A 16,204-nucleotide genomic window follows, 5' to 3' on the forward strand; every position below is an offset into this window, starting at 1 on the left:
TATTTTTTAAACTTTTTTATCCCATGAAAGCTAAATAAACATACTTTCGATTGATTTGTGGTTCGTTAGATTGGGAGAATATTTGGCTTGATACTATTTAAAATCTAGAATATGTTGATAAAAAATACAAAAAAATATATATAGAGAAAATTGTTTTCTAACTGAAGTTCTCGGCAATGAGTGTTATCAATCAAAAATTCTGTTTTTATATATTTACAGAAGAGAATGTATAAAATGTCTTAATAAAAAATTATCTTTGCTTAATATTCTTGTGATTTTTGTTATAAAACAAAAATCAATAACTTTGACACATAAAATGTATATTTTGTATTTGTCAAAAATATACCTGTAAAACATAGGATTACTGATTACTACTACGTAGCCCTTTATACATTTCAGAAGATCGCAAAATACGTCCCAGAAGGTATGTTTTTTTGCAAATACACTAGAGGATGCTGTGTAAGCTTTTGCAGATCTCAAATTTCTTTTGAGCGCCATTTGTGCTTGCTGTTTTCAATTAATCCACCGGAGGCCGCTGTCGACTGACTGACTAACCAATCACCCAACTCACTCAAAAGCACAAATTGACCCAATCACCCCTTTCCTAAACCCAACAGACAGTGTTTTAAAAAGCAATCCACAAAAAAAGCCCTCATGGCTGTCAGATTTTTACCACGTTTTTAAATCTTACCATGTTCTCACCCTCTTATTTACTTCTTTATTTTATTTTATTTCATTTTTCCTTTTGCTTTTGTTTTACCTGCTTTCTGTAACTGTTCTTCACAGACTGGAACCCCGTCATCGCAGTCAAATCCTCTCTGCGTCTCAAGTTCACCGATCCACGCAAGCTACTGGGCAAACTGGTAACAGTGGAAAAACCATCCACATGGAGGTAAGCGTTTAGCTGGTAGCGAAAAAACAAAACAGACCGTCTGCTGTGTCAAACCGCCCCGTAGCATTTATTTTAAAGACAAAATGCAGCCATACATAGCTCTGGCTACTTAATATGCGCTCTCCAGAAAAGGGTACGGGGGTACGTTTCCACAATGAGCCTTTGTTGCATATTTATTATCCATTAAAAAAGAAAGTGCTTCTGATAATCAGTAAAGAGTGCACAGCTAACACCATTTTTAAATGGCCAAATACTGCTTAATAACATTACAAACACATATGCAAATATGGATTTATAATGTAATTACAGTAAATGGAAAAGGAAATGTAAAGCTCCATTCAGATTCCAACATTAGTCACCAGCAAAATCCTACATAAACCCGTTCAAAAACAAACTGAGGAAAAAACAAATCTAGATGTCTGGGGATTCGTGCTTTGTTTGTGTGCCAATTTGGAGCTTCTTCATTTCCAGACACAATGCCTCAATGCAACCAATGGAATGTCAGAGAAATGTGTACCTCATTTAGAGGTATCTCTGCATTGATTCCTGCCTGTTATTCCTAACCAATGCCATCCTCCCAAACACTCGCTCCTTCTGTCTACACGTTCCAAGCTCAATACTGGCCTGATATGAATAGTGCTAACTCATTGTGTCAACTGCCCAGTCCAAGTGCCCATAATGACCAGCACTGAGACAGTATTGTGTCTGCAGGACCATTTAATAACATATGACCTCATCCCATTACTTTCACAGATGCTTCTCAACATGGGAACAGCAGAAAGGTTAACAAAGCCACAGAAAGAGGTCAACAACCTACCAGAACTCTTCAGGCTTTTGGAGATTAACTGTGAACACATGCTGCAGTCTCACGCCGCTCTACGGATCTGCAACTACCAGACTCAGGTCTCTATAACTCAGATGGCTAATGAGTCTGTTTGACTGTCTGGTTAAGGACATAAAATGAGGGCTGTTGAAGTTGCTGCGCTAGGCTGTGCAGACCATAATCCCCTCACAAGACAGGGCAATCTAAGCCTACACGCTCTTTAGACATGCCTGAGAGACTGCCGTCATGGTTCAGCATGACTGGACTGAGCATAAGCCCTCTGGTTTAGTAGCAGTCTGGTGCATCAAAGACAGAAACGCAATATTGGAAAATATAGATTTGCAATGTTTAAACCGGATGTTCTCATGCATTTATCAATTAAACATGGGACAAGTTCCACTAAAGATTAATTTCTGGATTATCTTACATAGCCAATATAAAACCTTCAAAGGGAACGTCAATATAGGATTTCATCAGCTCTATAATTGAATTGCTATCTTCATGGCGTTTCTCCTTGACAGCATTTCATGAACTTTGAGTGAACAATGTTCAGGAGAAATGTAATCAAAAAAGTAAAGCATAGTTTAAAACTCAAGTTTTAAATTTGTGCTTAAATAGTATATAGAGTCATAATTTTCAGACAATTTGCAAACAAAATACATTGAGAGTCTCTTTATACACTGACAAATATAATTTAAAAAAAGATTATGCCATATATGTGGGTCTAATACAAAAATCGACCCACATATGGGGGTCATATATTGATGTTTTTCAAGCATCAAATCAATACAAGTTTGGGAGTAACTTTGGATGAAAAGACAAAGTTTACCAATAATCAAATAGCTAATAACTAGGGATGTGACAAAATTAAACCTCTACAAGATTTCTCATCGAGGTAATAGTTGTCTTGTGAGTTATGATGTTATGATGGAGTGTGAGGGTGAATTTAGCGCTGAAGATTGGAGGCAGGATTTGATTTGAACTGCAAATAAAATGCTTTGCACACACCTGGCAACCCAGGGCAGGCTGGCCTAAGGAGTTGCGCGTGTCACTCAGTTGGGCGGGTGGGTGTGACATAACTGCTAGTGATGGAAAGAGTACTGAAAAATCATACTTAAGTAAAAGTACTATTACTTGCCTAAAAATGTAGTGCGAGTAAAAGTATCTGTTGTAAATATTACTCAAAGTAAGAGTAAAAAGTTGACATTTTAAAAGTACTCAAGAGTAGTAAGTAGTGAGTATTATGCTGCAAAAAAACTGATGTGTTTTGTGTATATGTGTGTAAACGTAAAATTATGTAGTGTATCGAGTTATTGCCCAGCAGGCACATAAGATGTTAATTATAGGTTAGATTTAGGTTGTGATGCCAGGTGACCAAAATTCAATGCCTAACCAGCGTCTAAGGACAACATTTTTTTGATATTTGGTTGATTTTAGGCTGTTAGAATGTGACCAAAATCCAACGCCGAGCCAACATCTTAAACTGACGTCATATTGATGTCAAATACTGACATCTGTCAGATGTGGCAACCAAAATCCAACATCTGATAGACATCATAGTGGTAATGTCCACACATCGTTAAGCTGTAACATCATTAGATCTTAATATTTGTTTAGTTTTAGTTTGGACATTAGGCACTGACATTGACCTGACGTTGAGTTCTGACATCAACCCGATTTTCATTTCCAAACAAAATGCAGCATCCCCATGATGTTAGGATACAACGTCAATCTAATGTCATGTTGACGTCTTGTGCATGCTGAACATTTAATGCCATTTCAGTCATCATACAGTAAGCATCCATTATATTCTCATCAGTGACATGCATCTAAACAGCCTGCGTGTAAAGATTTTGGACATCTTCTTGGACACTTTTAATGCTTCCAAACAGTCTTGAGGTAGTTTATTATGATGCAATTTACCTTCTATGTGTGATTTGATAGGACAGGAATCAAAGGACTGATTTTTTTTTGTCCCCATGGACAGATAAAAATAAAGTAGTGACTGCAGGTTAAAGGAAAGTAGTAGAGTAAAAGTACAGATACTGCACTAAAAATGTACTCAAGGAAAAGTAAAAGTACACATTTTTTAAAACGACTTAGTAAATTACAATTCCTGAAAAAAACTACACATTTACAGTAGTTTGAGTATTTGTAATTAGTTATTTTACACCACTAATAACCACTTTTATTTTACCAGAGTTCAGTGGCTGACCGGCCAACAGAGGCTGCAACTGCAGCCACACACATTAACCATGCGATGGAATAGCACTTTAGATATGCTTAAATCATAATCGTCATAAATACAAATGGAATTAAGACATGTGGAGTATTCCTATGAATATTGAATAGTAGAGTAAAGACCGTAACCAAACTATTACTGTTGTGTAGGTCTTTTAGTCGCACTATTCTCCACCAAGTCAGTAATAGATCACAGACACATCTCTAAGAGCATGCTCACACAAACATATACAGTGAACTTCAGGAAACTTTAGACACATGCCTTCATCATCACCGAACACACGTTTATGCTGTTGGTGTGTGGTATCAAATTACACTAAAACAACTCTCTCCTATCAGTTCTTAATTCATACTTACATTCATGAGTTTGTGATGGGGCATGAATGGATTCTTGTTGATTAAGCAAAACTGCTGTAAAATTTTAAATGAAATACCAAAAGTTACATTAAATTTAAGTTAAATTTGTGGAAACGAGTTTGATTTCTCATGTAAAACTGTACATGGGATGTCCTTTACTGCATATAATTCATTAAAACAAAAAATAAATAGAAAAATTACAAATAAAATAAAACCGAAATAAAATACCATTCATCACATTTTTTTTTAAAAGCACCTAAACTGTTTTGCAGTTTGTAATTTTTTTCTTTTTCCATTATGTTATCTGCAAATATTTTGCTAATATTTAAAATTATATATAAAATGACTATTTTAAATTCACATAGGTTATTAGCAAAATATTTAGCTATTTTATATTTTATATTACTGCATAGAATAACACGGAAAAAAAAAAACACAGTCGGTGCCAATAGCCTAGTGGTTAGTGCGTCGACACATAGCACCGAGGTGCTTGCAGCGATCGAGTTCAATTCCCATCTCGAGGTCCTTTGCTGATCCTTCCCCTATCTCTGCTCCCCACACTTTCCTGTCTCTGTATCTCCACTGTCAGAGAGGTGTTTCAAAAAGGGTCGTCGAGTAAATGATTTTTTCTTAAAGGGTCACGAAACACCAAAACACATTTTTTGAGCTGTTGACAGTCGTATATGTGTCCCACACTGCTAAAAACACTATTAGGACACCTATATTTCACTAAAAAGTGTAAATTGGTTGTTTTTGCGTTATTTTAAGCAAATTCGTACTTCCTGTTTGAAACAAATTTTTGAAGCTGCGTCACGGTCATGACATAATAGCGTTGTATTCCAGCGTGCAGACTGGGCGTCTGTGCCAGAGTGTGTCTTATTACGTCTTACAGTGTGCTGCATTAATGCATGAGTAAGGCTTGGTTCAAACCAATCAGCGCGCTCTATTGTGCAACTTCATTAATATTCATTAGTGTCACCGTGTTTACACCACAGAGACGCCACGTTGTGTTGGCAAAACAAGCGTGAAGTGTTACTTTTATAGTTTGCTGCCATTAAGTTTCGTTTTCATTTTCTCTCTGTAAGAGCTCATCTAGATCACGTGTGGATTAACAGTGTACGCGACGCTCAACAACAATAACTTACGTGTCTAAGGAGGATTATTGTTTATCTGAGAGCTGTTCTCATCTGCAAACGCTGAGATCCGGATTCGCTTGTAGTATTCTCTTCATAAAGTTGCTGGGGATTGTCCTGTCTCTACAGATTTGGTAAGTGAGCGACCAGTGCTCTTTGTTTATTCAGTTTGTTCGTATCGAATTAAGTTAACTATTGCACTGAGTGCAAACATGTTAGCACCGCATTTTGTGACCGGAATAACACACGCGGCTTTCCGGAAAATGCAGAGTTTTTTTTCTCTCATTCGCCGTGCGGTATCAAACATTGCATGAAAAATACACGCTTAGAGCAGATCCTCGAATCAAATATCTCGTTTGTCGCGAGGGGCATGAATGAATTACCTGAATGAAAGAGCCAAACTGCAGTTAAAGTCCAACATTTAATAATTTGGCAAATAATTCGACTACAGATGTCCATGTAGGTTAAACACCATCACTTTCTCCTGTGTGTATTTTGACTGAAACTCGCGCGTGCCTAAATAGACACTCCCACACCCTCCCACTTTAGTTCCTCCGACACTCCCCCCTAAACAGAGTTGGACACGCCCACTTTTCTGACTTTTTCCAAAGTAGAGGTGTGAAAACACCCTGCTGAAACGAGGGGGTTTCATGGCCCTTTAAAGGTACTTTGTCCCCTTAAAACCAGCAGATCCTCAGTGTGCAGTGTTTAGTGCATCTGTACAGTGAATCCAGCTCATGTAATCTACCTAATTAAACATTTAGTAACAGTAGTGTAGTAAAATAAAATCAATGGAGGTAGCCTAAAGATACTGAACTGATACTTTACACCTACGATACTTTTGGTTTTATACTTCAATTTCTTTGCCTGTCTCGCATAACTTGCATGAAAATTTGTATCATTCCCTCCCATTCATTCATTTTCTTTTTGGCTTAGTCCCTTTATTAATCCAGGGTCACCACAGCGGAATGACCCGCCAACTTATCCAGCAAGTTTTTATGCAGCGGATGCCCTTCCAGCCGCAACCCATCTCTGGGAAACATCCACACAACACATTCACATACACACTCATACACTACGGACAATTTAGCCTACCCAATTCTCCTGTACCGCATGTCTTTGGACTGTGGGGGAAATTGGAGCACCCGGAGGAAACCCACACGAACGCAGGGAGAACATGCAAACTTCACACAGAAACGCCAACTGAGGCGAGGCTTGAACCAGCGACCCAGTGACCTTCTTGCTGTGAGGCAACAGCACTACCTACTGCGCCACTGCTTCGCCCATACAACTAATTGTTTACAACATATTCATTATCTTTAAATTATCTTTTAATAGAAGACTTAACAACAAGCAGTGAGCTTCTCCACGATGTCATCTGTAGCTTTAAATTGTGTGAGGCCTTTATATTTCAATAGATTCCTAGCGGAAAAGTGTTTTATTATCTATTAGTTGGGGATAAAAAAAAATTATAAAAGTGATTCCAGTGATATAATTTCACTCTTTTTTATAGTTATTGCTGTGGTCTGAGCTCTGCTGTTGTTTTAAATTCAGAGCAATTTTAGGGAATCTGTCTTTGTCATTCTATTTATTAACCCAGTCTCGTTATTGATACGTACAACCCAGGCTCATTCTGAAAACGTATCTCTATATACATTTCTGGAGACCGTGAAATACGTCGGGTAAGTTTTTTTGTAGTTTTTGTTTTCGTGAATCCACAAGAGGCCACTGTGTATGCTCTTTGAGATTTCAAATTTCTCTCGAGAGTGCCAATCGATCCAGCTCTTCTCTGGTAAATCCACCAAAGGCCGCTGTTGACCCGACCAATTTTATTGATTGAACCGCCGACCCACTTTCCTAAACCCAACCAACAATTTTCAAAAGCAATTCACAAAAAGAAAAGCCCTCATTTGATTTTTAGTACGTTTTGCCATATACACACCCTGTTTTTTACTTATTTATTTTATTTTTTGGATTCTGTTTTTGTCTTACCTGTTTTCTGGAACAGTTCTTTACCATACGCGAACCCCGTCGTGGTCAACTTCTCTCTGCATCTCAAGTTTTCCAATGTACAAGGTGAGCTAACGGGACAACCTGGTTATGGCAGGAAAGCTGTCCATACAGAAGTAAGCAGTCAGCTAGCAAGCGCGAAAAGGAATGGTGCCATACCGCCCCTAGTGTTCGTTTAAAAAATTAAATGCAGCCATACGTACCTCTGGCACCATAATTCGTGATCTCCAGTAACGTATTTAGGACTAAGGTTTCAGAATGAGCCTATTTTGGATACGTATCTCTATATACATTTCTGGAGATCACGAAATACAGGAGGTCTTTTTTTGCAGTTTTTGTTTTCGTGTAAACAGCTCTTAACAAGAGACCACGTGGCAAACAGGGAATGAGGAAGTGAAGACAGAAAGACTAGAAAAACGATGCACAAAGTGGAGTTTATTTATAACTAATTTTAAGAGGATCACATGCTTATGATTGCTTGCGGCCTGGCCCGCATTATTCAATGTATGATTCACCAATCAGACCATTTTTAAGCCACTATAAATACTCTAAGTTCCATATAACAGACATCTTCGTTTTGAAGAATCCCCACTTCCACGCCTACTTGTCCTCCTTTCTTAGATTAGTGGTGCGGTGACCAAGTGGTTAGCACTGTTGCCTCACAGCAAGAACGTTATTGGTTCTAGTCCTTACCAAGCCAGCTGATGTTTCTGTGCGGAGTTTACATGTTCTCCCCGTGCTCACCTGGGTTTTTCCCGGGTTCCCCGGTTCCCTCCCATCGTCCAAAAACATGCAACTTAAATTAATTGACTAATCCAAATCGACACCATAGATATGCTCCTAGCAAGTAGTTATCTCTTAAGAGCAATCACTTTCTGTTCATTAGCTACTAAAGCAGGAGAATTCTCGAGATCTACCTGAGCTCAAACTTTCCTCTCGCTTTGCAAATGGGAGGGAGCCTTGGGACAGCATGTCAAACAAGCTTTATAAACAATCATCAGCTAAGTATGAACTCTTGAAAAACACAAAGTACAAGACTGGCACTGTAACAGTGGGTCAAGTGTGGACAAAAGGAAGCATTGCCTTAAATCTGTAAATCATTCTACAGTTTTACATTTTTTTAATTCAACAATTGGTTTTGTTCATATTTGACAAAAACAGTCCAGCATTTCTGTGTACATATAGTACCAATTCTTAATAGACAACTGTTTTAAATTTGCTGATCATTAAATACATCAAGCCTCATCCTCTCCCATTAACACTTTGTTTGTGTTGTCTGTAGACTGAATGTTGGAGTTCCCCACACACATGCAGGAGGAATTAAAGGGTCAATCTGCACAATCGCTGATGACACACTGGTTAAACAGCTCCAGAGCCTCCAAACACAAACCTGAGCCTCTCACCTCTCCTAAAACAGACTGCAAGCTTGGCATTCCCCGACCATCCTCTGCTCCTGAACTAATGTTTACACACCTAATTACAGATCAGAGGTTAAAATGCAGGCAAGGTCAGCAATTGTAAAGCAGGAAACTCTGGCATGCCCCACAGTTTGCTTGTTTGTAGTTAGTGGGAGATGCAGTGGACGCGCCAGAAGAGCAGCAGCGAGAATCAGATTGAGCAGCTTGTCTTCTACCATAACTCACTTCACCGTGGGACGTCATGTGCAGTGGAAACAGTTTCGAGACGAAGACCCCTGCGTTGCATCAGCTTGGAGAGAAAGTGCTGCATGCTTTACATCTCTCGCGGGCAAAAGATCATGAATCAGGGGACGTACAAAAAGGACAGTGTTTTCATAATGTTTCTCTCTCACTGTGGGGCTGTGGAGATTTGAGAAGGCCTTTGACAGGGCAGATTCCTGACTAATGGAAAGCAGGCCAAGAACAAGACGCGGCACAAGCTAGCTCAGCCATTCTCTCTAACAAAGCACAATATCAGTGGTCAAAATATTATTCGTTGATAGCAGGATTTCATTCATTTAATATGATATCCAGTATTTATCCTGCTTTTAATTACTTGTATTGTGTACATAATGTGGACTTTACCAGAATTGTAAACAGTCAGGTACTTTTGAAAACTCAAAAAGCCTGTGACTCCTTCATTAACCTTGCATGACAAAAAGCTGGAATACATTATACTGTTGACTTTTGGCCAAATATCTTCCTGTTTTTCATATTTAATTGAAAATTTTGTACTGCATGATGATCACAGACTACAATTTGTTTATCTTCAGACTTTGATTGCATTCAGTCTCATAGATTTTTGACAGATTTTATAACATGTATCGAAGTGTTTGACAAGTCATTGCTGAAATCTAAAAATCTAAAAATATGCCTACCAGCCAAAGGAAGTCAAGTGAGCGAAGTCAACAAAGGTGAAGAAAAAATAAAGAAACAAGAATATGGAAGGTGGAGTTCCGCCATGGAAGAAAAACTGATTCAGCTGTGGCAGGAGCACAAGTAATGTAATGCTGTAATTTGTAAAAACCAAAACTGACCATGTATTCCTACCTTAGACCATATCCATATAGGTTAGTTCACATTTTCTCATTTGACTAACCACACCAAGACACTACAAGAACTACTGCATTGGTCTTTACAACATTGATCTTTGTTTAATCTCTCATGCATCCTAGTAGTAGTTTATGCATGAGTATTTGATGTTTGGAACAACTTGAAAGTCTGGTAGTTTGTTATCCTCATTTGTGTAATTAAGATGCACAATTTTTCTCTTAATTATTTTTTCAAACTTAGCAACTGTATGATGCCTACAGTGGTTTAAATATTTTCCTTTTTTAAACGTTGTGTAATGAGAAGTGTGTTCCAGCCTTTAGTCCCTTTGTCTAACTAGTATTTTCAGGGATTTGACTTAATGTGGTCTGCCAATCCAATCCTACTCTTGGAAACCCGACAAATTTGCTAGTGGATTGGTCCAAAATCAGGTCTTATGGCAATATTTAAAAGGATAGCCATTCAAGAGTTCACACTTAGGTGATGATTGATTATATAGTGAGTTTGGCATGCTGTCCTGAGAGAGAGCCCTGAGCCCTGAGTTTGCAGGGCGAGAAGGGAGTTTGAGCTCAGGTAGGTCTCGAGAACTCTGCCTTATTTAGGTTTAATAACAAATAAGGAACTGCTATGTAGAAATAAACTGCCAATTTAAAATGCATTTAAAAATGATTCCTTGAATTTACAAAAGAAAAATACGTTAAGTGCTTGTAAACAATTTATTTGACCTGAATTTAAACAAACAAATTAATTTGAACGTTACTAAACCCACGCTAACACAAGGAGAACATCTAAATTACATGTACATGTACTGTACTCTGCACAGTAACATCCACCTGAGAGTTAAGGACTTAAACCAGTGACGTACTTGCTGTAAGGCAACAGTACTAACCACTGGGTTAATAGTTTATAGCCACCCTATAAAGCGAAAGGAGGAGTAGGGGTTGAGTGCGGAATTCTTCAATGCAAAGATAATTGAAGTAAGAAACTTTGGTTATTTATAGTGAGTTAGGAATCATCTGATTGGAGAATCATGCACTATTTTATGCAGGACCAACTGTGTTCAATCTTAATCACTGTTTTTCAGGCCATTTGAAATAAAAAAATATCTGCAAAACTGCAATGAAATTTTTTTAATGTACAGGTTACCAATAATAGGTAAATGATCAAATTATATCAAATGGCTATGAACTTTTTTTTGTGTGGAAACTTACTTACTTGATTCTTGGGCATAACATTGGACATTGCAAAAAGGCTGATATCTTGACCAGAAATTTCTGAATCCTCAGCTTCTCTGTAAACTTGTGTTAAGAAACACCTCATCTGAGTCTCCACACATTTATAAGAGGTTTTCCTGCAGTAAATAATTGGATAATACACATACTATACATGTCCTTAGTTTAAATATATAGCCACAATATTTCTCATACTTCTTATGAAAGAGGGGAAAAAAACACTGGTTAATGGAATCACAGTCTTTCAACAATAGCTTTAATTTTTTTATGTAGAGAATAATGCAAGAGTTTTGTATAAATCTATTATGGAAACCAGTAGGGCTGCATGATTAATCGAAAAAAGATTGTTATCTCGATTTGACTACACACGATCTTAATTCAGCTTTTCCACGATTCAGACAATTATATTTTCAAAGTCAAGAGAGAAGCGTAAAGGCGATCCCACAAGTCTTCACGTTTTATATTCATTCCTTAGCAACATGGACACCTCTAAATGGCATTAAAAGTGTCACATACTGTATTTAAAAGGTATAATTCACCCCAAAATGTAATTTTTGTCAATGTAATGATGTATTTGCAGCTGCAAAATCACACATGAACTGACAATGTTTGTTTACTACCAGGAGTACGCATGGGTGTCCTCCAATATAGTCTACTTTAGTGAACAGAACCTACATAGGCTGTAAATAAGGCAGCATTTACACTGCACTTTTCAAGTGTTTTAATTCCGTTTTTTTTTTTCTTCCATGTGGCACAGATCGGATATGACCCATGTACATGTAATCAGGAAAAAAATCACATGAATTCCGATTTACTCAAATCAGATTTAGGCTTTGTTCATATGTGGAAATTTATCCAATATGAATCGGATCTGTGTTCTCGTGTCTGCAGTGTAAGCAGGTAGATCAGATTTTCACCTGTCAATGCGAGTCGCGGGTCATTAAAAACCATAGCTAATGAGGTCAAGTCTGAAACTTTTATTTCAGAGCAGAGTCCCAATGTCGCACCTGCTGCAGTGGCCTCTGGTGGTTTTCAAGGGCACCAGTTTTTGTTTTGGTTTTTGTGTTTTGTATCCTAGTCATGTGATCACTCCTTGTTTCCAGCTGTCCCTCATTGTCTAATTAGTTCTGTCTTTATAAGCCCTGTTATGTTGTGTTTAGTTTGCCTTTGGATTTTTAATGTTCTGTTTAGGTCTGTCGTGCTTTATTCGTGATCTGGTTCATTGTGTTTGGTTTGTTTGTTTGTTCACTTTGTTTAGTGTCATTACAATGTTTTTGGATACCTGTTTAGTTAGTGTTTGATTCACTTTTGTGCTTCATTTTTGCACTTCATGTTTTCGTCGATTTTGGTACCTTGCCTGTCCCTTTGTCATTTTTTTGGGATCTTTATTGTTTGGCAATAAATGTGTTTTGCTGCACTTGGATCTTTCCCTTGTTTATGTGATACCCAGTCGTGACACCCAAACCTTAAATCTCATACACAAAGACTTAAACAGCTTTAATTTTGTCATATAGCACAGGTATTTAAGTGAAGTTTATTTATGAACTAATTGTTAAAGGATCACGTGATTATGATTGAACACAGCTGGTTCTGCATTAACTATGTATGATCCACCAGGTGATTCCTAAACCACTATTCACCTTATTCTCCGCCGACGAGCAGGTGCTGCCATTTGAATCTTTTTAGCTTGAGACTTCCGGTCTCATTTACTTCCATTCATTTTTTGACATTAAAAACTGCTCATTACGCTGCTTGATGTTGCAATTTGATATTTTCTAATTATATTATTCTACTTGGTCTGTATAGTCATGCAAACATTTGTTTGTAGAGCAAGTAGTTTGACCGTTTTCTGCCTTTTATTATTCCTAGTCATTTCTCCAATAGGCGACTGAATCGGAAGTTCTAAGAGAATCGCGAAAACAGGCGCACTTCCGCATTTTAGAATAAGGTCAATAAAGAGCCAGGGTTTCCCATTACAGTCATCTTCGATTTGAAGAATTCGCTCCATCCACCCCTACTTCTCCACCTTTCCCTTCATAGGGCGGCATGGTGGCCCAGTGGTTAGCACTGTTGCCTCACAGCAAGAACGTCACCGGTTCTAGTCCTTTAACAGGCCGGCTGTCGTTTCTCTGCGTAGTTTGCATGTTCTTCCCGTGCTCACAAGGGTTTTCCCCACATTCTCCAGTTTTCTCCCACATTCCAAAAAACATGCACTACAAGTAAATTGATCAATCTAAATTCAGCACTACAATCAAACTCTCATCCAGCAGCATATCTCTTCATAGCAATCATTTAGTCATCAGCTCTTATCAAAGGGGGAGTTGTCGAGTTCTACCTGAGCTCAAAGCTCCCCTCTCGCCCTGCAAACAGGAAGGAGCCCAGGACTCACGGACCTTTTGTGGTGGGCTCTCTCCCAGGACACCATGCCAAACTTGCTTATAATCAATCATCAGCTAAGTGTGAACTCTTCAACCATGTTAACGAGTGCGAGTGAGTGCAATGTCTACCACGTAACCATTCATTCATTCATTCTCTTTTCGGCTTAGTCCCTTTATTAATCCGGTGTCTCCAAAGTGGAATGAACTTATCCGCCAACTTATCCAGCACGTTTTGCGCAGCGGATGTCCTTCCAGCTGCAACCCATCTCTGGGAAACATCCATACACACTCATTCAAACTCATACACTATGGACAATTTAGCCTACCCAATTCACCTGTACCACATGTCTTTGGACTGTGGGGGAAACAGGAGCACCATCAGAAAACCCACGTCACGGACAATACATAAAGATCCCTAAAGGATTAAAAGTGCCTATATATCAAAAGAAGATAGATAAATGAGAAAATTTCTGTCATAAACTATAGTAAAACAGCTTGTCAAAAGCTGTGAACAGATTACATACAGGAATAGAGAAAAGAGCACTCTTTAATTATCAGCTGTTAGTCAGCGCCCACTCTTTTTTCCTGGTCATTGCACCTTTGCCATGTGCTGTGTAAATGCAGACATTTGGATATGAGTCACTTTTAAAAAATGATGTAAGCAGGTCATCAAAAAGATGGATACAGTCACAAAATCAGAATTGACCATCAAGATCTGCAGTGTAAATGCAGCCTAACATGTAATAAAGTTGTAAATAATAATCAGATTGTTGTACAGAGCAATCGTTCGAGAGCTGCGCAAAATTTAGCATTTTAACCAACAGTAGACCTACACATAAGGCGTAATAATATTAGTGTTGTTTCACCATGTTTGAGAAATAACAATAATAATAGTAATATTAATCTTTATTTTACATCCACAGAATCGTGAGAAAATTGTGATCTGATTTTAATAAAAAATAAATAAAAAAATGTTTTTAGCCAGATAATCAATAATCATTTTAGCCAGAATTGTGCAGCCCTAGAAACCAGGATACTGACAACCTGACCATAGATTAAGCGAAATAATGGCTCTTTATAATGCAATAAACAAATATAACACTGCATTTGATTGATTTTGTCTGTTTGCCCAAACTAAAATTGGCCAGTGTTTTATGATAGATTGATAATAACGGATCCAATCGACAATCCCAGAGAGGTATCTTATTAAGTGATGCAGATTTGTTCTTTTCTAATTTGTACATCCATCAAGACACTTTAACAGAAAGACAAAACCAAGAAAACAGTGCCGCATACAGTGCATTGATTTTTCTCTCAGGATTATTAATGGACTACTCCTCCCCCAACATGATACAGATCAACTTCTTCCACACACAGAGACATAAATAGACACATACACATATGCATATCTCAGCAAATCAGATTGCAAGCGGTCAGAACACTAGATGTTCTCTCTTCAAACACAGAAAAATAAAATGTTTCATTCAAAATATGGACAGTAAAGTCATGGTGACTTTAATAAATGGCTATGTTAGAGCAACTAAATCAAAGATTTACGGTGCTCTTGGAGCCAGCACTGAATTTTTCCCACACATCGGAGATAACCTCGTAAATTTGACGCCCTGGTATGTCGGTGTATCGACGTGCACTTCCAATCAAGACATAAACGGAAGGCAAGGTTACAGAGCGACACCTGCCAAAAGCCATCCGGCATGCTATGAAATTTCAAACTCTATCTCCATTCATATGGCAGATGCCAAATTTATTCTCAAACAGATGCTTTGTTCATTTTATCAGGCTCTATATTTGTAAGATCAAACACTACGGATGGGAGTTCAACTAAAAAAGACCTTCACATTCTGTCTGATTCATCGAGGCTATCGAGGAAGTGAATTTAAAAGTTATTTGAGTGACTTGGATTGTATGTCATGTGATCTAGCGATCGGTGAACGCTCACCTCTGATTCCCCCACACTAGTAGCAACAGCTGGGCTTCCACAGTTTAAGTAGCCTCCCAGCACACTGACTCGCAACTCTTCACACTATAAACACATTGAAAGCTCATGTAAGGGATTCCCGTCGGCTTGACTCATAAAAGAAGTCTGCTGATATTAAACTGCCTGCTATTGTATAAAATTCAGTGCAATACCTTTTCAGAAATATACACTGCATGTTTTGGAAGCAAAACAAGTAGAGAAGTAAAAAAAATGTTCAGATTTCTCTCTTAAATTACAGTGCAACTTCAATGTTGTGGGTGAAATTCACCATGTCTTAACTTAAATGATCATAAATAAACATTCAATGTAATAAATAACGGGTGAATTTAACATAATAATAATAATAATAATAATAATAATAATAATAATAATAATAATAATAATAATAATGCACCCATTAATTTATTTGATTTTCGGCTTAGTCCCTTTATTAATCTAGGGTCGACCACAAACTTATCCAACATTTGTTTTACGCAGCGGATGCCCTTCCAGTCGAACGCATTACTGGTATCATTTTAAAACATTGAAAGGTAATGCAGAATAGCTTGGCATATTGTTTTATAGTACATCAAAGATAAATATAGCAGAGTGAGTTGCTGAATGCAGAACAGGTTTGAATTGGGTGGGTGAAAAGG

At 37.8% G+C, this 16,204-nt stretch overlaps 1 protein-coding gene across 2 annotated transcripts in view; it reads right to left on the bottom strand.

The window, feature by feature from the left end:
• The window catches only part of lzts2a (leucine zipper, putative tumor suppressor 2a), a 155,717-nt gene that overhangs the window by 135,140 nt on the left and 4,373 nt on the right, over nucleotides 1-16,204 (bottom strand). The window contains exon 1 of one of the 2 annotated variants that reach the window (XM_073919892.1): nucleotides 15,531-15,614. The exons of the other annotated variant lie outside the window; for it this stretch is intronic. The gene's annotated coding sequence lies outside the window, so the exon portion shown is untranslated. Of the gene's footprint in view, nucleotides 1-15,530; nucleotides 15,615-16,204 lie in introns of those variants that run through there. 2 annotated transcript variants of the gene reach the window in all.

This window comes from Danio rerio, chromosome 13 (assembly GCF_049306965.1).
Source record: "Danio rerio strain Tuebingen ecotype United States chromosome 13, GRCz12tu, whole genome shotgun sequence".
In the NCBI taxonomy this organism is placed as follows: Eukaryota; Metazoa; Chordata; class Actinopteri; order Cypriniformes; family Danionidae; genus Danio; species Danio rerio.